This window comes from Erythrolamprus reginae, chromosome 2 (genome assembly GCF_031021105.1).
Source record: "Erythrolamprus reginae isolate rEryReg1 chromosome 2, rEryReg1.hap1, whole genome shotgun sequence".
Classification (NCBI taxonomy): domain Eukaryota; kingdom Metazoa; phylum Chordata; class Lepidosauria; order Squamata; family Dipsadidae; genus Erythrolamprus; species Erythrolamprus reginae.
In genome coordinates, this window is record NC_091951.1 from 327,184,817 (window position 1) to 327,205,856 (window position 21,040).

The 21,040-nt window shown below is 41.5% G+C and overlaps 1 protein-coding gene across 3 annotated transcripts in view; it reads left to right on the forward strand.

Annotated features, from left to right (window-relative positions):
• EMB (embigin) overlaps window positions 1-21,040 on the forward strand; it is a 196,198-nt gene that overhangs the window by 23,395 nt on the left and 151,763 nt on the right. The window contains exon 1 of one of the 3 annotated variants that reach the window (XM_070743371.1): window positions 9,877-9,895. The exons of the other annotated variants lie outside the window; for them this stretch is intronic. The gene's annotated coding sequence lies outside the window, so the exon portion shown is untranslated. Of the gene's footprint in view, window positions 1-9,876; window positions 9,896-21,040 lie in introns of those variants that run through there. 3 annotated transcript variants of the gene reach the window in all.

The following is a 21,040-nucleotide window of genomic DNA, read 5'->3' on the forward strand; positions in this document are numbered from 1 at the left end:
TTTGTCATCACCACAGATGCCAGTCTATCGGGATGGGGCGCCCACGCCCAGGGGATGATAGCCCAGGGCACGTGGTCCCCGGAGGAAGCTTCCAGGCCAATCAATTGGCTAGAGTTAAGAGCCGTTTCCCTGGCTCTGAAGCATTTCTCTCCTCGCATTCCCAACCGGCACGTTCTCATTCTCACCGACAACATTGCCACAAAAAGCCATATCTGCAGACAGGGGGGCACGAGATCCAAGGCTCTCATGAGGGAGGCCCTCAAGTTGGGCCTTTGGGCGGAAAAACATCTCCAGTCGCTCCTAGCCGATCACATCTCGGGGAGTCTCAACGTCCAGGCGGATTGGCTATCCCGAGCAACGATAGACCCAGGAGAGTGGAACCTCCATCAAGACCTGTTCCATCAAATCACCCTCAGATTCGGCCTACCAATCCTGGATCTCTTCGCGACCAATGCGAACGCCCAACTCCCTCGCTTCTATTCCAGATTTCCATCCCCGGGAGCGGAAGCAATCAATGCCCTCCGGAGTCCATGGCCTCCAGGCCTACTCTACGCATTTCCTCCAATTCCAATCCTCCCGGACGTGATTCACAAGGTCCTCACCGAGAGGGCCCGAGTAATCTTAATCGCCCCTCATTGGCCCCGCCGGCCCTGGTTCGCGGATCTCCAACAGCTGTCCGTCCAGGACCCTTGGCGTCTCCCCGTTTCGGGGGATATGCTGCGGCAGGGGGCCTCCTTCCATCCAGACCCGGAGTGGTTCCACCTCACCGCCTGGCTGTTATCAGGAGAGATTTAGAACTGCGTGGTCATGACCCCGATTCAGTGGAGGTCATTTTAAAGGCCAGAAGGGGTTCGACCAATCGAATCTACGACCACACGTGGTCCAAGTTTCACCAGTGGTGTCTACAGGAAGGTCTCTCCCCTCTGTGCATCCCTATACACAGAATTATTTCCTTCCTTATGCAAGGCTTCCATAAAGGACTTTCCACCAGCACCCTCCGGCGTCATCTGGCAGCCATTTCATCTGTCCTAGGGGGGCCCCGCAGACAGCCTCTCCGATCCTTCCCTGAAGTTCAGGAATTCCTCAAGGGCATAGCCAACCTCAGACCTTCCAAGGTCCACAGGTATCCATCCTGGGATTTGCCACGGGTTCTCCATTCCCTCACGCAGGCACCATACGAACCCTTAAAATCGGCGTCCCTCAGGTACCTATCCTTTAAGGTAGCTTTCCTGGTGGCTATTACCTCTGCCCGACGCATTTCGGAGCTGGCTGCCCTCTCAATCAGGCAGGACCTTTGTCAATTCCATCAGGACAAGGTAGTCTTGCGACTGGACCCCACCTTCTTACCCAAGGTCAGTTCCATGTTCCACAGATCTCAGGATATTGTCCTACCTTCCTTCTGCCTCCAACGAGACCATCCCTTGGCAATTAGATGGCACACCCTGGACCTCACCAGAGCGCTGAGAATCTATATCCAACGCACAGGACCCTTTCGGAGGTCAGAAGCACTTTTTGTAGCCTATCATCCCAGAGTCATGGGGGCCAAAGTGTCTTCAACAGTAATAGGCCGTTGGATCAGAGGGACTATATCTAAGGCCTATGAGTCGGCCTCCCTCTCAGTTCCAAGGAACATCACAGCGCATTCCACCAGGAGCGCAGCCACCTCGGCCGCTTGGGCGACTCAAGCCCCGTTGGAGGAGGTCTGCAAAGCAGCCACTTGGGCCTCGCCAAATTCCTTCATCAGGCACTACAAGATTGATTCTTACGCTTCAGCGGACGCTGCCTTCGGCAGAAGGGTACTCCAATCCGTTATCTCACACGATAGCAAGCTACTCCCACCCTAGGGACCATCTATTGGGTATGTCCCATGTGACTGCTGGACCCGCTCCTTCAGTACGGAGAATAGGCGTTGATTGCTTACCTGAACGCCTCTTCTCGTACGGTGAGCGGGTACAGCAGTCACTTCCCGCCCTTGTATGTGTCTTCTTTACCTTTCTATATCTTTTTTCCTCTAACAATGAGAGTTGAACACTACAGAGCTTCACAACTGAGCCTAGTCTATGGATTCGCGAATTCTGGGGAAGGGGCGGATCCGGCAAGCTTTTTTAATACTAGGCTCAGTTCCACCGGATTGGACATGAGCAACCCATGTGACTGCTGTACCCGCTCACCGTACGAGAAGAGGCGTTCAGGTAAGCAATCAACGCCTATTTTATCTAATATTCTTTTAAAAAGATGATAAATGAATAATCTTACCATAGACTGAAGGAATTGGCATTTTTTTAATTCATTCAGATGATTCCAATCATGGAATGTGCCTTTTCAATTGCTATGTATTCTATTGACATTTTCATCGAATTCTCTATCTTGCTTTCCCTCCCTCCCTCCCTCTCTCCCATTCTTTTTCTAACCAGTCACCATCAGCTCAGATTCCACAAGCAAAACTTAGGCTTTTAAAACACAACACCAGCATTTGTAATATTGCAAAAACATTTCAGGAAAATCCTAACAGGGAAGTGGTGCCGAAATAATTTAATGTATTTATTTATTTATTTACTTATTTATTCAATTATATGCCGCCCTTCTCCTTAGACTCAGGGCAGCTTACAACATGTTAGCAATAGCACTTTTTAACAGAGCCAGCCTATTGCCCCCAACAATCTGGGTCCTCATTTTACCCACCTCGGAAGGATGGAAGGCTGAGTCAACCTTGAGCCGGTGATGAGGTTTGAACCGCTGACCTACAGATGTACAGTCAGCTTCAGTGGCCTGCAGTACAGCACTCTACCTGCTGCGCCACCTCGGCTCTCTTCTTAAAAACTTACTCTTACTTCTTCTTACAATATAAATCTAGGAAATGTTGACTGGGTATTGTGAAGAAACAAAATGCAGTTATTGGCGAAAAAACCCTCATAGGTGACAGCCGGGCATGTTGAGTAACAGCCAACGCTTCCCAGTAATTCCTAATTTTGTGCTTCTGAGTACTAATGGCAGGAAAATGCAGCTATTCTTGCTGTGGTTGGTTTGGGGCTTTGCCTAGGCATCTGGCTGGAGATAAATTGATCTAGCTGGACCGTGATCTGATCCAACACAGCCATTCTGGCATTCATAGGCGTGTTTTTATTGCTGCATAACTGCATATGTGAACAGCTCTCCATACTTGCTCTATGCTTGGCTTCAGGCCAGTTTTCTTTGACCCCAGCTGAGGGCTTAGTGAAAGTATTATTAATTCTGAATCTCCCAGTGGCTGATAATAAAATTTAGCAGGGAAGCGGAAAGAAAGTTATGGAGATCTAGGAGAGCAGGAAGGAAGCACAGGGTGTGGCTATGTTGGATGTAACGGGGAAAAAGTGTCAAATGTCTTATGCCACTCCAGTGAATGTATAACTACCAAAGTTCTTGGACTGCAGCCCACTTCATCAGATTAAGAAAGATCATATAAATTATAGATTAAGAAAGATCATATAAATTATAGTAGTGCTATAAACACTGGCATAAGAGAGTCATATTCCAGTCATCCCAATTGGCCTGCTACTAATGAATATATGCATAGGACATTGAAAATTCAACTAAAGCAGCTGGTGGCAGTGTGGATGTGAGCAGCATGAATGTTAGCACAGTGCAGCGTGTTGTGTAAAACATGACCAAATTAAGTGTGATGTACAAACACAGTCACTTATTTATCAAAATGCTTATGGACTCTTATGTACCCAAGCAGGAAGATAAAGCAGAGAGCATTCCTGAAAATTAAATCACCTTCTGGTCAATAGCAACCATGCTATTTTTTTAATTGAATTTTTAATTGGTTTTTATAGTAATAATAGAACATTGACACAAGTAACAATGTGCTCAGTGCTCAGAGTGCCCACCACCAAACATCATTCATACCCCTCCACCAAGATGAGCGCATAATTTCTGTATAACATTTTAACTTAAGAGCAACGTATCTATTTACATATTAAAAAGTAATTCTAATTTATTCTTTGTACCTTCGACTCGAATTCTACTAATCACATATCCTCTTACCTTGTCCCATCTGTTCCTTCAGACTGGTTTCATTGGCCAAATTTTTATTTATTTATTTATTTATTTATTTATTTTATTTGTCATACAGATATAGTATTGTATTGTAGTATGTTTAACATAATATAAGTATAAAGTAGAGATAGAAAAGATAAAAAAGACATTAGGACAGGAACGGTAGGCACAAAGGTGCACTTATGCCCCTTACAGACCTCTTAGAAAAGGGAAGAGGTCTATTGTAGACAACCTAAGGTTGAAGATTTTTGGATTGATTGATTGATTGATTTGTTTGTCTGTTTGATTGATTTTTATGCCGCCCTTCTCCTTAGACTCAGGACAGATTACAACATTTTAGCAATAGCACTTTTTAACAGAGCCAGCATATTGCCCCCACAATCCGGGTCCTCATCTTACCCACCTCGGAAGGATGGAAGGCTGAGTCAACCTTGAGCCGGTGATGAGATGTGAACTGCTAACCTGCAGATCTACAGTCAGCTTCAGTGGCCTGCAATACAGCACTCTACCTGCTGTGCCACCCCGGCTCATGGATTGGGGGAAGAAACAACCAGAGTCCGGTAAATTCATTCTCTTATCCATAATCTCAAACTTACCAGTTTTGTATTGTCCATTTTGTTGCATCCTTCCAACCCAGGACTATTACTGCCTGAGAGCTTACTACCGCTGCTTCTTTTATTTCTCTAAATTCTCCCTTTCATTCCTAATACTGCCATTTCCTTTGTAATTGTCCATCGTATATTTAACATCCTATTAATATCCTCTTGCACTTCTTTCCAAAATTTCTGCACTACCGGACACTCCCAGATCATATGCATAAACACCCCCTTATCTTGACACCCATGTCAACAAGTATTCTTAACAATATGCAAGTTGGGCAGGTGTGTGATACCACTTATGTAATATTTTCCTTCTCATTTTTCTAACCCTTGTATTCTTAATTTTCCTTATACTCTCATTATACCTTGCTTTGGTCATTCAGTTAAAGAAGCTACCTTATGCTCTGCACTATATTCTTCATCTCTTGCACATCTACTTGTAATTCACTTTGCCACCATCTAGTCAATCCTTGGATCACATACCCATCTGCTTGCAAAAACATCTTATATATATATTACTTGCCTGTGCCTTGGTGCCATCAGAGCTGTGCTATTTTGTGAGTGTACTCCCAGAAGTTAAAAAAGAAATAGGACTGGGACCAAAAAAATAGCTAATCCTGCTCTTGCTTTATCCTGACCACCCCCCAATCCATGTTTTTTCTAATCACTATGATGATTTTGCTAACCAAAATATGTCAAACTCTATCAAGATAGAGTTCTCATCCTGGCCATCAACAACTGACACAATGAAGGAATACTTAGTTACCACTAAAATAGTTCATGGGCTGGAATAATTCACTTGCATAACTCTGGTGATCTGTCATAATATTCAGAAAAGGTCATGCAAATTTTAAATAATACCTTTCAATTATGACATGACAGTTAATGATTATGCTACAGCTTTAATCAAGGCATGATTGATGGAAGGATTTTTTTTTAAAAAAAAAGAAGACTATGATTGTAAATTGATTCAAAAATGACAAGAATTAAATAATTAAACCATATATATTTTTATAAAACAATCAATAAACATAAATATTCACATTAAACCTTGGTTTGGTCATTCAATTAAAGAAGCTACTGTACTGTGAATAGCCAGGGACATATTAAGGCAATGTGTTGATTCAATTAACTCTATAAAAGCAATTCATTTACTTTTCATCAGGCAAGATGTTAAATCAATATAGGAGAGGAAGAGGAGGAGGAGGTGATTAGAAGCTATGCAGGATGTCTACTCAGTATTTTCTGATGTCATTAAAGTTTTCAAATGCTTAAATAATTCCATTTTACCCCTAAAAAGGATTGATTCTCTGTATCTTTATCTGCAGACATAGATTAATTTTGATCAATTTATCATCCTATCAAGGTATAGCTTGCACCAATGAGTTAGTAGATATGGTGGTATAATTAATCCCACTTAAACTCTTCTTTCTGTGCTGTGTTTACCTTATGAACTTTTTTTTTTTTTGCTATTTTGATTTATGGTGTTCATATGGCACCTGATGTAATAACTCAGCTGTTCTGTTGAATTCACTTTCTGTTTTGCTGTGCAGGTTGTAAGTTCAAATGAAGTGATTTGGGGCTTTGAAAAATTCAAGATGATTAGAAAGGATAAAGAAAGATCCTGGAAGTTTGCATGTATAGTACTCCCAAGTTCCATGAATAATGGATTCCCTAACTTGATAATGAAGTGATTTATTATCTTATCCCTTTTATAATACACATTGTTGTCTCAAAATTATTTGAAAAACTGTGCTTTATTACTTTAAACTTTGTTTATAGGTAGAATCTTTCAGAATATACTGCTCAAAAAAATAAAGGGAACACTCAAATAACACAGCCTAGATCTGAATGAATGAAATCTTCTCATTGAATACTTTGTTCTGTACAAAGTTGACACTTATGCCCTTGTCACCTCATGGTTAGACCACTGCAATGCGCTCTACCCTTGGGGACTACCCTTGGGGAGTGCTGGGAGACTGCAGTTTGTTCAGAATGCAGCTGCGCGAGCTGTCATGGGAGCACCTGGGTACACCCACATTACACCGATCCTCTACGAGCTGCACTGGCTTCTGTTTAGTCTCTGGATGCATTTCAAGGTGTTTTAAAGTCCTATATGGCTTAGGGCCTGGTTGTCTTCAGAACCGCTTCCTACTACATAGCTCCCACAGTCAGGCTCCCATCCTTCAGGTTCCATTGACTAAGCAATGTTGACTGACAGGCCCATGGGGGAATGCCTTCTCTGGCACTGCCCTGACCCTCTCGAATTCAATGCCCCCTGAGATCCAGACAACCGCTATCCTATTTGGCCTTCTGCAAAGCAGTGAAGACCTGGCTCTTCCAGCAGGCCTGGGGGCGTTGATCTCACCATTATATCCTTATAAGATCCAGCCAGAAATGAATGATATATATACTGTATTTCTGAATTGTTTTTAATTGTTTTGATGGTTTTGATATTTACAATGTTTTTATCTTTGTTGTGAGTCCTCCAGGAGTTGGGCGGCATACAATCTATCTATCAATCAATCAATCAATCAATCAATTTCTTCTAGGACAGACTGGTTTAATCACCTTGCAGTCCAAGGGACTCTCAGGAGTCTTCTCCAGCACCATACTGGTAGTTCAAAGACCTCAATTCTTTGGATCTCAGACCTTTCTTATGGTCCAATTTTCACAGCCATACATTGCAACTGGGAAAACCATAGCCTTGACTATATGCACTTTTGTTGACAATGTGGTGTCTCTGCTTTTTAGTATGGTATATAGATTTGTCATAGCTTTCCTCCTCAGGAGCAAGCATCTTTTAATTTCCTGACTGTAATCCCCATAACCCTCTGATTATTGCAGAATCTCATCGAGCTCCTACTAACAAATCCAGTCCCCTTTTGAAAACTTCCAGTGAAGAATGGTCCATGATTTTTGCATTGTTCTTGTTGTCTAGCAAATCATCCTAGTATGTAGCCTCTTTTATCTTTTAAAAGTAATTTTGCTGCTCAGTTTTGATTTGTTTTTGATAGTGAACAGGTCCTATCCCTCGATTGCACATGATTGCACATGATTGCCTTTCAGATATCCATGGAATAAAATCATCTTTCTCCTTATCTTTTATTTTATACACTGAGGGCATATGCAATAAAGAGAAATTCCTTGTGTGTCCAATCACACTTGGCCAATAAAGGATTATATTCTGTTCTGTTCTGTTTTGTTCTATGCTACTCTATTCTACTCTATTCTTAGTTTTTTTCCTTTGGCAAGCTAAACATGCCCAGAAATTTTCATCATTCCTCATAGGGTTTGATTTTTTTGGACACATTTTCATCCTAGTTGTTTTTCTTTGAATCTGTTCCACCTTCTCCATAGTAATTTTATAGGGCATTACTTAGAACGGACGCAGTCTCCCAGTATCAGAGGATTCAATGGAGCCGTAGCCTTTCAATGCAAGATTCTTTTAATTAAGACTAGACCTTAATTTTTTTTTTAAATTATTGTTTAAATAAAAAAAAATGATTTATTAAAAAACATATAAGAATAAATGAATAAATAAAATTAAATGCATATTGATTGTTATCTAGGATCTAATCTATTATTGAAATATTATTCAAATAATTTTAAGAAAGCTCATTTCATTCAGAATTTGGCTTACCAATGTTGCAATGGTGATAGGGACAAAATGCTGGGTATTGTTGATATTATTACCATCATCACAGTTGCTGGGTCATCATTTGTTTGTTTGTTTGTGTGTGTGTGTTTGTTTGTTTAGTCAAGTACCGTATTGGTAGTATACATAGATGTAATGCTGTTTATATACATGAAATGAGTACTAATAAAAGGGAAACATTAGCATAGGGACAATAGGCATGCTGGTGTACTTATGCATGACCCTTACTGACCTCTTAGGAATTGTGTTAGGTCAACAGTGGATAAAATATTTTTGGGATAATGAAACTACAGAGTCAGGTAGTGAGTTCCAGGCATTAACTTACTCGGTTGCTGAAGTTGTATTTTCTACAGTCAAGTTTGAAGCGGCTTACTTTGAGTTTGTATCTGTTGTGTGCTTGTGTATTGTTGTGGTTGAAGCTGAAATAGTTGTTGACAGGAAGGACATTGTAGCAGATGATTTTATGAGCTATGCTTAAGTCATGTCTAAGGCAACATATTTCTATGCTTTCTAAGTTTAGGATTTCAAGTCTGGTTGTGTTAAGATATTCTGTTCCAAGTAGAGGAATGGAGAGCTCTTCTCGTAAAGTATCTCTGGACACTTCCTAATGTATTTATGTCTGAAAAGCGGTGTGGGTTCCAGACAGATGAGCTGTATTCAAGATTGGTCTGGCAAAAGTTTTGTATGCTCTGGTTAGTAGTGTGCTATTACCAGAGAAGAAGCTATGTAAGATTAGGTTAACAACTCTTAAAGCCTTTTTGGCGATATTGTTGCAGTGTGCTTTGGCACTTATGTCATTTGATATGAGTATTCCAAGGTCACTCCATCAAAGCTTTCTTGACTTCCAAATCTTAGAGAGAAAATCCTCACTCTGGCTTTGGAAAATGATTTTTTCCCCCCAGTAAGGCTAGCCTTATTCTAATGCAATTTGAGATGGCTTGGTCTTGAATGGGCAATTAAGACCTATTCACTTGAAGAAAACTGCCACGCTGGATGCCTCTCTGAATGATGAGCAATGAAGTTGAATGGATAGGCTGAATAAAAAGAACAGAACTAGCACCTTAAGAAAGATAAAATGCAATTATCTATAACTTTGAACGGCAGACCTCGTAGTTGAAACATCTGACCTAATTTTTGATGATGACCTCCTCCTCCTCCTCATCCCATTTTATCTCTGTTATTTCTGCAAGTTCAGCCCGTAAAAGTAGTTGTCTGTCTTGCAGATACCAGTTTAGAAAACTGCAGATGATGAGTTCTAGTCTCCCTTTACACAAAGCCATCTGGGTGACTTTGAGCCAGCCGTTCTCTCCCAACCTTAGCAAGAAAAAGAAGAAAGTGGTAAACAATTTCTGAAGTACTGCCAAGAAATCTGTAGGGATTTGTGCACACAGTTGTCAAGAGTTGTTAATTTAATGGTAGGCATGCACAGATACATGCACACAAATATCAACACAGCAAAAATGTACTTGAAATCTCACATACTTTTTTTGCATAATTTTGCTTATCCTAGCTATTAACCAACTTCAGGTATCAGAAAGGTGCATTTTTTATCAAGGACAAGTGCTTGGACACTATGATCTGGCATGGAAAGGATTGTAAGGTATGACATACACCAAATATTTGTATTAAAAAGGCATAGAGAATTGCAGATTGCTATTTTTGTGAGTTTATTATAAAAGAAAAGGGGAAAGGGGGAAAATGGGTGGAGAAGGTAGCCATGCTATCAATTAACCAACAGCATATGATGTACAAAAATGTTTTAAAAAATGAATAAAGAAGTCAATTCTAAATGAAAATGTTTAGAATTAACATTTTTAATTCTGTCTCCCTGATAGTTGTGTAATTAGAATCTCTCCTCAATATAATTGACAAGGACAAGGAGGGGAGAAATAGGTAAGAAAAAGAATAAGATGGATCCCTACAACTGTAGGCATTTTGGCGATATTTTCTTTCAGTCTGAGGAAAGAAATTCATGGTCTGCAACCACAGAATTTATCATTGCAATTCAGTGTAATTGAATTTATAGAATAGAATAGAATAGAATAGGATTTTATTGGCCAAGTGTGATTGGACACACAAGGAATTTGTCTTGGTGCATATGCTCTCAGCGTACATAAAATAAAATATACATTTGTCAAGAATCATGTGGTACAACGCTTAATGATTGTCATAGGGGTCAAATAAGCAATGAAGAAACAATCAATATTAATAAAAATCTTAGGATACAAGCAACAAGTTACAGTCATACAGCACTAAGTGGGAGGAAAAGGATGATAGGAATGATGAGAAAAACTAGTAGAATAGAAGTGCAGATTTAGTAAAAAGTCTGACAGTGTTGAGGGAATTATTTGTTTAGTAGAGTGATGGCGTTCTGGGAAAAACTGTTTTTTGTGTCTAGTTGTCTTGGTGCGCTGTGCTTTATAGCGACATTTTGAGGGTAGGAGTTGAAACAGTTTATGTCCAGGATGCAAGGGGTCAGTAAATATTTTCCCTGCCCTCTTTTTGACTCGTACAGTATACAGGTCCTCAATGGAAGGCAGGTTGGCACCAATTGTTTTTCCTTAAGTTCTGATTATCCTCTGAAGTCTGTGTCGGTCCTGTTGGGTTGCAGCACCAAACCAGACAGTTATAGAGGTGCAGATGACAGACTCAATGATTCCTCTGTAGAACTGTATCAGCAGCTCCTTGGGCAGTTTGAGCTTCCTGAGCTGGCGCAGAAGGAACATTCTTTGTTGTGCTTTTTTGATGATGTTTTTGATGTTAGGTGACCATTTTAGGTCTTGAGATATGATAGAACCTATAAATTTGAAGGTCTCTACTGTTGATACTGTGTTGTCTAGTATTGTGAGAGGTGGAAGGGTTTCTCCTAAAGTCTACCACCATTTCTACAGTTTTGAGTGTGTTCAGTTCTAGATTGTTCTGGTCACACCACAAGGATAGTTGTTCAACTTCCTGTCTGTATGCAGATTCATCATTGTTTCGAATGAGTCCGATCACTGTTGTATCGTCTGCAAACTTCAGTAGTTTAACAGATGGATCGTTTGAGATGCAGTCATTAGTGTATAGAGAGAAGAGAAGTGGTGAGAGTACACAGCCTTGGGGGGCACCTGTGCTAATTGTACATGTATCTGATGTGATTTTTCCTATTCCTTATTATTACAATTGGACAAAGGCAGTGTGAAGATATCTTGCACATATTCCTTTTATTCCAAATAGGTTTATGACATCCATTTTCAATGGTTTATAAAAAAAAAAAGGGGGGGGGGAAATATAATTTTTTTTAAAAAAAATTCATTTTCAAGTGCTCCTTTTAATTTGGGAGATTTTCCATATCCTTGACTCTTTATCCTCTCCTGAAATGCCTTATTTGTTATGGATCGTATTATTCCATTCTTTGCCAGGAATGGTGTGATGGACTAGGGCAATGATGGCGAACCTTTTTTTTCTCGGGTGCCAAAAGAGCACAGATGCGTTCTATCATGAATGTGCAAGTGCTCATAATTCAACGCTTGGGCAAAAAAAGCATCCTCCATCCTCTGGATGCCAGAAATGGCCTATTTCTCAACTTCTGGTGGCCCCAGTAGGCTCATGTTTTTCACCCTCCCCAAGGCTCCAAAGGCTTCCCTGGAGTCGGGGGAAAGCAAAAAGGCCCTCCCCCAACCCCATGGAGGCTCTCTGGAAGCCAAAAACGCACTCACAGAGCCAAAAATCAGCTACCCAGCACACACGTGCATGTTGGAGCTGAGCTAGGGCAACTGCTCACATGCCAGCAGATATGGCTCTGCATGCCACTTGTGCCACCCGTGCCATAGATTCGCCATCACTGGCCTAGTGTAGGGCTCCCCAATCCCGGGTCCATGAACTGGCACTTTACCACGGCATGCCAGCGCCCGACCCATGCAAACAAGCAAAGTCCCATTCGGAGGATGCAGGCAGCAAATAAAATCATGCCCTCTCTAGGCTTTAGAAAAACCTTTGTCTATGGAACCTGGAGCCCAAAAGGTTGGGAGCCACTGCCCTAGGGTGAAGATACTTATTTCCTACTTAGAAGGTTGAGAGTTCAATCCCAGGCAATGACAGATGTTTCCCCCTCTCAAGAAAATATCTGCAAAATAGGAAAGGCATCCAGCCAGTAAATTCCACTTTCAAGCAAGAGTTTACCATGTTGTAAAAAATTATATATCATATTTTTTGGAGTATAAGACACACCGGAGTATAAGACACACCTTAGTTTTTGGGGAGGAAAATAGGGAAAAGAATCTGCTCACCAGATATTCATCTGGCTAGCATCCTTAGTCTGGTCAGCTTCAGCACATTATGTTATCCCCTGGTTAGGGCTTTAAAAAAAACTTTATTCGGAGAGAGTAACAATGAAAGAGCTTGCAAGCCAGTAAGATCTGGGAAAACCATTAGCATCTGGTTAAGGTAGGAAAGAAACATTCAGAGCAAGTAGATCAATGGGGAAAAAATACAAAGACTTAGGACTTAGAAAATATTCTTCGCAGGGAGTAACAATGAAAGAGCTTGTAAGAGCTGGGAACATCTTTAGCACTTGGGTAGGGCTGGAAAGAAAGATTTGAAGCAAGTTAGAGCAATGAAAAAAAACCTGCAAAGACTTACGGCTTGGAAAATATTCTTCACAAAGAGTAACAATGAAAGAACCTGCAAGGTAAGAGCTGAGAATATTGTTAGCACCTAGTTAGGTGCTAACAATATTCTCAGCTCTTACCTTGCAGGTTAGGGCTGAAGTTAGGGCTGAAAAAAAAGCTTCAAAAAAAAAGCTACATTCAGCATATAAGATGCACCTGAATTTTCAGCCTCTTTTAGGGAGGAAAAAGGTGAATCTTATACTCAAAAAATACAGTATGTGTGTGTGTGTCTGCCTGTCTGCCTGTCTTTTTTCTCTGCCATAAATCTTTTACCATGCCAGATATAAGGGAAGTAGCATGTTTTCTTTTGGAACGAATGGAGATGGCTTGGGATTCACTCTCAATGCCTTAGATCCAGACTGGTACCACCTGTGTCTTGTGTAAATAGTTCAGTATTAATCTTTAAAATTGAAGCAGGCTTTAACTTTCCCACCTGGAAAATCAATTACTATTTCCTTAAGTGGTTGCTTTAAAAATTGCATATAAATTAGTATATCATGAAATACTTATTTTAGAATTGAGGACAATATTTGTAGATTATGCTATGCACTTTTTCTAATCACCTCCTATGTTTTATTCACCACTGAGTAGAATTGCCTCTGAGTAGAATTGCCTCAGTGCATTTTCATTAGACTAGTCCATATTAATCATGTATTGCTAATGTCAAGCACAGGGGAGCAAAGACATTTTCTTAAGCACTTAAATATACATAGAATCCTGGCAATGTTTCGACAAGGTCCCACTTGTGGAAACATCACCAGGATTCTTATCAACCTTACATGGGAAAAGACTCAAATATGCCAAGACCTACATACCTATACCCATGAAAATACACACACACACACACACACACACACATACTGAAAGTAGTAAAGATGTAGCTTGACGTTTACTTGGATGAGAGTCTGCAGAATTTGATCACATATCTCTTAAGGTTTGTCAGATTATTAGAAGGCAAACCTGTAGAATTAAACATTGCTGAAGATTGTCAGAGTTTTTATTTTATTTATTTATTATTTAGATTTGTATGCCGCCCCTCTCCACAGACTCGGGGCGGCTCACAGTAAAACACAACAATTCATAACAAATCCAAATAACTTTAAAATATTTAAAACCCCCATTTTTCTAACAAACACACACACAAACATACCATGCATAAATTGTACATGCCCGGGGGAGGTGTTTCAGTTCCCCCATGCCTGACGACAAAGGTGGGTTTTAAGGAGTTTACGGAAGGCAGGGAGAGTAGGGGCAGTTCTAATCTCTGGGGGGAGTTGGTTCCAGAGAGTCGGGGCCGCCACAGAGAAGGCTCTTCCCCTGGGGCCCGCCAACCGACATTGTTTAGTTGACGGGACCCGGAGAAGGCCCACTCTGTGGGACCTAATCGGTCGCTGGGATTCATGCAGCAGAAGGCGGTCTCGGAGATATTCTGGTCCAGTGCCATGAAGGGCTTTAAAGGTCATAACCAACACTTTGAATTGTGACCGGAAATTGATCGGCAGCCAATGCAGACTGCGGAGTGATGGTGAAACATGGGCATACCAAGGTAAGCCCATGACCGCTCTCGCAGCTGCATTCTGCACGATCTGAAGTTGCTATTCACTTACTTTCTCTACCAGTTCGCAAATGTGAGCACACATTTATTGCATGTGCTTAAATAGTTCAGCATAGTGCTGGGGTTGTTATTACCAGTTGCTCAAACTGGTCCGAACCGGCTGAATCTTATGTCTGAAGGCTGTTTTTATTTATTGCCCTGTGTGATGGAAATATTTAAAGGTATGCAAATTCCTTAAAAGTGAGCTTTGGAATTGCAAAGGAAGAATCTGCGGTTTTTATATGGTGGTTTTGGGGGTTTTTTTGGAATTAATAAACCCGTGGTGTCTTTTCCCAGGCAGCTCCAATGATATATGCAGAGATAGCCGGAAGCAGCTGTATGAGTCTGAATTTTTTTTTTCTGCCTTAATGTTTCAAAATGAGATGTTTTAAATGTCCTTTTACAGAATATTTTCCACCTAAAGAAAGGGAGCAGCTGCAAATCAAAATATATGAAATATTTCAAATTTTAGACTAGGCTGATCATGCTTTGTAATGTGCTCTGTGATAATTTCTTTGCCTTGGTTAGAAACTAATACTTTATGTATTGGACTTTGTTGTGGTTGGCTCTGCCCCAGCTCCTGCCCCAGAGAATGTGGAGGTGCAGGCAGGGGAAATGTCAACATGTCCTAGGCCTGTTTTGTTGCCGGCAGTGTCAGGGAGTGCAGTTTCCTTGCACGAAGAAGAAGGTGGGGGTGACTTGGAAGAGGGGGGCTTGGCACACAGCCCAGGCAGCTAATCACCATTATCTTCGGTCGATTCAGATGAGGAAGTGTTAGACCCACGCAGGCACAGACTTATGCATCGAAGAGACCAATTAAGGAAATATTACAGGAGATAAGAGAGGCCACCTGTGTTTGGATGGGGCTCCAGTAATTAGAGCCACTGCTATAAATAGCAGCGTGCTAGTTTGGCCGTTGTGGAAGATTATCTGATCCCAGTTCTTCAGGATCGTGCTTCGCTGTTTCTGAACTTTGTTTGTGGATTTTTCATGCCTTTGACACCAAAGCAGAGTAAAGTGTGTGTGTGTTTCATTTCGTGGGAAGAAGGAGGGCTGTGACGTTTCTTCACAGCTGCTAGCTAAGTGCTTAAGGACTGATTAAGGGACTTGTACAGCCGACAAGGTTGTTTTGGGGAAGAGTGCTCTTTGCAATACAAAAAGGGTGCTTTGTTTCTTTTGAATTTTGTGATAAAGGACATTGTTTTGAACTTTCAAACATGTGTGTGTGTGTGTGTGTGTGTGTCTGAAATTTGTACCCGTGAATTTTCGGAGGCTTCTACCAGAGAGCCTGGCAGAACAGACTTTAAAAGAAATTCTTAGGTTGGATTCACAGAACATAATAGTGAAGGATCAAGCAAGAAACCTGGAGACTAGGAATTCTAGCTCTGCTTTAAGCAATTTCTCCCTATGAATTCAGTGAATGAAGTAGACATCTGCGTGAGCCACTTTCAAATGTTGCCTTCTTGCCCTGGACTTTTTTAAAAAAAATGTTTCAACCTCTTTGCCTAAGGTAATGCTTCTCAATTATTTTCTGTTACCTTCCCCCAGGAAGAAGTAAACATTTCATGCCCTCCAACTCTCAGATCTGGGCCCCCAATGGAATTTTAGGGTTAATATTTATTATTTTACTTATTATAAGCTGCAAGCAAACTATTGGCTGGGGAAGGTTGCTCTACCCATTTATCTGGGAGTAAGTGACGCAACTCAGTGGAGCCTGTTTTCGGTTAGGCAGGCATAGGCTACCATGGTCGGAGCCAGAGGTGGGTTGCTGCCGGAACGGCTAATTGCGCACATCTCCACGGCTCTGGAACACGAGTGTGGGATCAAGTGCATTTTTGCTTCCTGCACCTATGCAGGACACAAAATCTCGCATGGGGATGACCATGCAAGCGCATTTTGGCAAGGTTTTTTGTTTCCCCGCTTGCGTGGAAGGAAAAAACCTCAGCAAAATGTGCATGCACACCTGTCCCCTTGAGAGATTTTGCATCCTAGTAGGCAGATTTCCCCCCTCTATTTTCCTCCCCCAAAACAAAGGTGGGTCTTGTACTCAGGTGCATCTAACATTCTGGAAAATATAGTATTTTCTGTTGGACTATTGCACTGGTGGCAAACCTTTTTTTCCTCGGGTGCCGAAAGAGCATGCAAGCATGCTGTCGTGCATGCACGGGGCCCATACCCATAATTCAAAACCTGGGGAGGGTGAAAACAGCTTCCCCCATCCCCTGGAGGACAGAAAGGGCTTGTTTCTTAACTTTGGATGGGCCCAGTAGGCTTGTGTGTTGCCCTTCCCACGCGCCAAAGGCTTCCCTGCAGCCTGGGGAGGGTAAAAATGTCCTTCCCATCCACCCAGAGGCTCTCTGGAAGCCAAAAATGCTCTCCCAGAGTAAACCAAAAATCAGCTGGGTGGCACACACATGCACGTTGGAGCTGAGCTAGAGCAATGGCTTGCGTGCCAGCAGATATGGCTCCACGTGCCACCTGTGGCACCCATCCCATAGGTTTATTTTATTTATTTATTTATTTTGTCCAATACACAATAATACACAATGAAGGTAATAGAGAACACCTTAGAGGAAATAGAGAAAGAATAGAAGAGAGAGTATAGGATAAAATAATCAATGAGAGAACAGAAGAAAGATATAGGGATAGAAGAGAAGATATATGGGATATAGGAGAGACAATAGAAATGGGGTCAGAAGGCACTCTAGTGCACTTACGCACGCCCCTCACTGACCTCTTAGGAATCTGGAGAGGTCAACCATGGGTCTAAGGATAAAATGTTGGGGGTTAGGGGATGATACTACAGAGTCCAGTAATGACCCGGATTGTGGGGGCAGTAGCCTAGCTCTGTTACAAAAGTGCTATTGCTAACATGTTGTAAGCCACCCTGAGTCTAAGGAGAAGGGCGGCATAAAAATTGAATGAATGAATGAATGAATGAATGAATGAATGAATGAGTTCCACTCTTCAACAACTCTATTACTAAAGTCGCATTTTTTACAGTCAAGTTTGGAGTGGTTAATATTGAGCTTGAATCTGTTATGTGTTCTTGTGTTGTTGTGGTTGAAGTTGAAGTAGTCGTTGACAGGCATCACTGGACTATAGGATGCAAAACAGTCAGAAAATAGCTATACTGTATAAATAGCAGATGTGCAGTGGGTGCAAATATATGTTCAGAAAAAAAATAACACTGGAAAGTTTTAGCAAAGAAACACGAAGAAGTGTTGATGCCCTTTTATTGCCATTGAAAATGCGCGATTAGAAAAGAAAGAAAAAAGACACTTCAGACTATTTAATAGTCTTTTATACTCATAAACAATATGAGGGATTTATTTGTGTGCTGTGTCCCAGGCAATCGGAGCATAATCCTACAGCCGTGGTTTTGTAAGTCAGAGCCTTTAAGAATTTTCATCAGTCAACTTCCTACCATTTTTTATTTTCTTCAAATGTTGACATTATTCACAGAGTGGCAAATAGCTTTCAGTCCATGAAAACCTTGTCAACACAGGCATCTATCAAACCTTGGGTTTGATTCTGAGCAGTGACGTCCACAGGCAGCATCTTATTGGTTGCAAGGCTGCTCTGAAACATTTTCACATAGAAGTTTCCACAAACCAATGAAAATTCTTATGAGCCTTTCATAATGCGATTGTCATTCCCTTCTATCTGGAAGAACCTCCATAACTTTGACATTGTGATTTCTGCCTACCTTTGTCCCATTTCTTTACTCTTCATAATTATGGTTTGTTTTTTGCTTTTTAAAGCAGTACTATATTACCAAACTTCAAAAGCAGAATTTGGCCAGAAACATACACAGAAAACCAAATAATATCTAGTACTATGGTTGATGATACAGTAATCCAGATGTTTATTTATTATTATTTATTTATTGAATTTCTATGCTGCCCCTCTCCGAGGACTCGGGGCGGCTCACAACATATAAATATACAATACAGTGGAACCTCGACATACGAGCAGCTCTACTTACGAGCTACTCGAGATAAGAGCTGGGAGGGGAGCGACATTTTTGTTCGCCTCCCGAGCTCACATTCGGGATACGAGCGCCAAGGAGCTGTCTCCTGAAGCCGAACGTGGAAGTTAGCGTTCGGCTTCAGGAGACAGCTCCTTGGCGCTCGTATCCCGCGTGTTTTAAAAGGTTGCAGCCGGCCTGGGGGGCTCGGGGGGGTGCTGGCAAGCCCCCCAGGCCGGCTGCAACCTTTTAAAACACACGCGCCGCTTCGCAGCTGTCTCCTGAAGCCGAACGCTAACTTCCGCGTTCGGCTTCAGGAGACAGCTGCGAAGCGGCGCGGGTGTTTTAAAACGTCGCAGCCGGCCTGGGGGGCTCGGGGGGAAGCCCCCGAACCCCCCAGGCCGGCTGCGACGTTTTAAAACACCCGCGCTGCTTCGCAGCTGTCTCCTGAAGCCGAATGCTAACTTCCGCGTTCGGCGGCAGCGGGTTTTTTTGTTGTTGCACGGATTAATTGACTTTACATTGTTTCCTATGGGAAACAATGTTTCGTCATACGAGCGTTCCGACTTACGAGCCTCCTTCCGGAACCAATTAGTCTCGTAAGTCGGGGTTCTACTGTATATAATATAATCCAATTAAATAATTTAAAAAATCTAGACACCCCCCCCCAAAAAAACACACCATTACTCCACCTTCTCTCATACATTCATTGGGCAGGGGGTAAAGATCTAGTGGCCCCAGGCCTGGCGGCATAAGTGAGTCTTCAAACTCTTACAGAAAGCAAGGAGAGTGGGGGGCCATACGAATCTCCAGGGGAGCTGATTCCAGAAGGCCGGGGCCCCCAAAGAGAAGGTTCTTCTCCTAGGCCCCGCCAAACAACATTGTCTGGTTGACGGAACCTGGAGGAGGCCGATTTTTTGGGACCCGACCGGTCGCTGAGATTCATGCGGCAGAAGGCGGTCTCAGAGGTATTCTGTTTCTATACACAGAGACAGAATTTTGAAGAATATTCAGGGAAAATCAAATAATTTATCCATTTACATTGGTAATTTATTGGTGACTAGTTGCAAGGGAACTGCACTTTTAAAGAGTTTTCTAGAGAAAATCACTATTTATGAAAATTTCGGAAAAGTTGAAGTGGGTGAAGCAGAATTTAAGAAATCAGAAGAAGATGCTAAGATAGAGACAGAGCGACCATCAACAAAAGGAACTGAGCTAAAAGCAAAACAGCTGGAAACTGCACTGCGAAAAGATTAAGTTAAAGAATTACTCAATCTTGAGTCAAGTGAGAAAGGTAAAACAAAACAATATAGTCAAGTACTTAAATGAATTCATTTATCTTGTTTAAATTTTAGTTTCAATTATGGTTATCTCCTATACTGTATTAAAATATACTACCTCTATACCACTGTAATAAATGTTACTACTCTGTTTCCCCAACAATAAATCACCCCCAAAAGTAAGACATAGGAGAGGTTTCATAGAATTGCCTAATATAAGGCATCCCCCAAAAGTAAGACGTAGGAGGCATTTCATTTGGCAGCATTCCTGAACAGAACATATATAACATATATTTGAAGAAAATATAATTATTGTACATGGAAATAATGGTACGGTAGTAGTAAGAAATTCTTGATAGGATTCACTGTTTGGTTATGCTGGTTTGTGATGACAACTTCTGTACAGTATATAATAAATGTTCTTTTTTTTGTTGTTCAGCAATAAATGTGAATTCTTCTTCATTAAAAAAAATAAGACATCCCCTGAAAATAAGACGTAGCACATCTTTGGGAGCAAAAATTAATATAAAACGCTGTCTTATTTTCGGGAAAACAGTTGTGTAATTGGGCTAACATCTTTAACCCAATGATCCCTTTAAGGACCAAGCAAAATGACACAAAAGGATTCTTCATCAGTCAGGACATTGCAAAAAGCTGGGGGAAATGACACAATCAAGACTCTAAGACAGTTCCCAAGCTTGCCATTGAGAGTCACCTTCAAGGCAGTAGCTGTAGAACACATGCTTCAGACAGTGATCGGTGTCAAGTTAATTATGTTATGGGCCAATATGGCCTTCATTATTCTTTATGTCACTGGCGTTGTTCTTTGTGCTCCACCTTTAGTAACAACTAAATCTGACATCCTGATTTCCACCACCCATGTAATTGCTTTTTCGTTCTCTCCATACAGTTAGTTGACTGGGACTTTATGGAAGTTCAAAGAAGATGACAGGATGACTGAGAATAATGGATGATTTAGTCAAGGCAGTTTGGAAAACAAAAGGCAGTCACTGGATGGCAGTAATGAGAAGCCCAGAAAGGCTAAGTCAGCTCCTTTGCTTTTCATTCCTCCCTCTCACTGTACAGGCTACAACTTATGTGTCACGACAAGCTCTCTTAATAACCAGCCTTTCCAATAGATGAATCTGGAGCTCTTTTGTTCATCTATCAAGCGGTCAGATTCTCTGTATTTGCTTGTCTTGGTGGGATTGAACTTAATAAAGCTGTGATTTCTTTCAGGAACCAGTTCTAG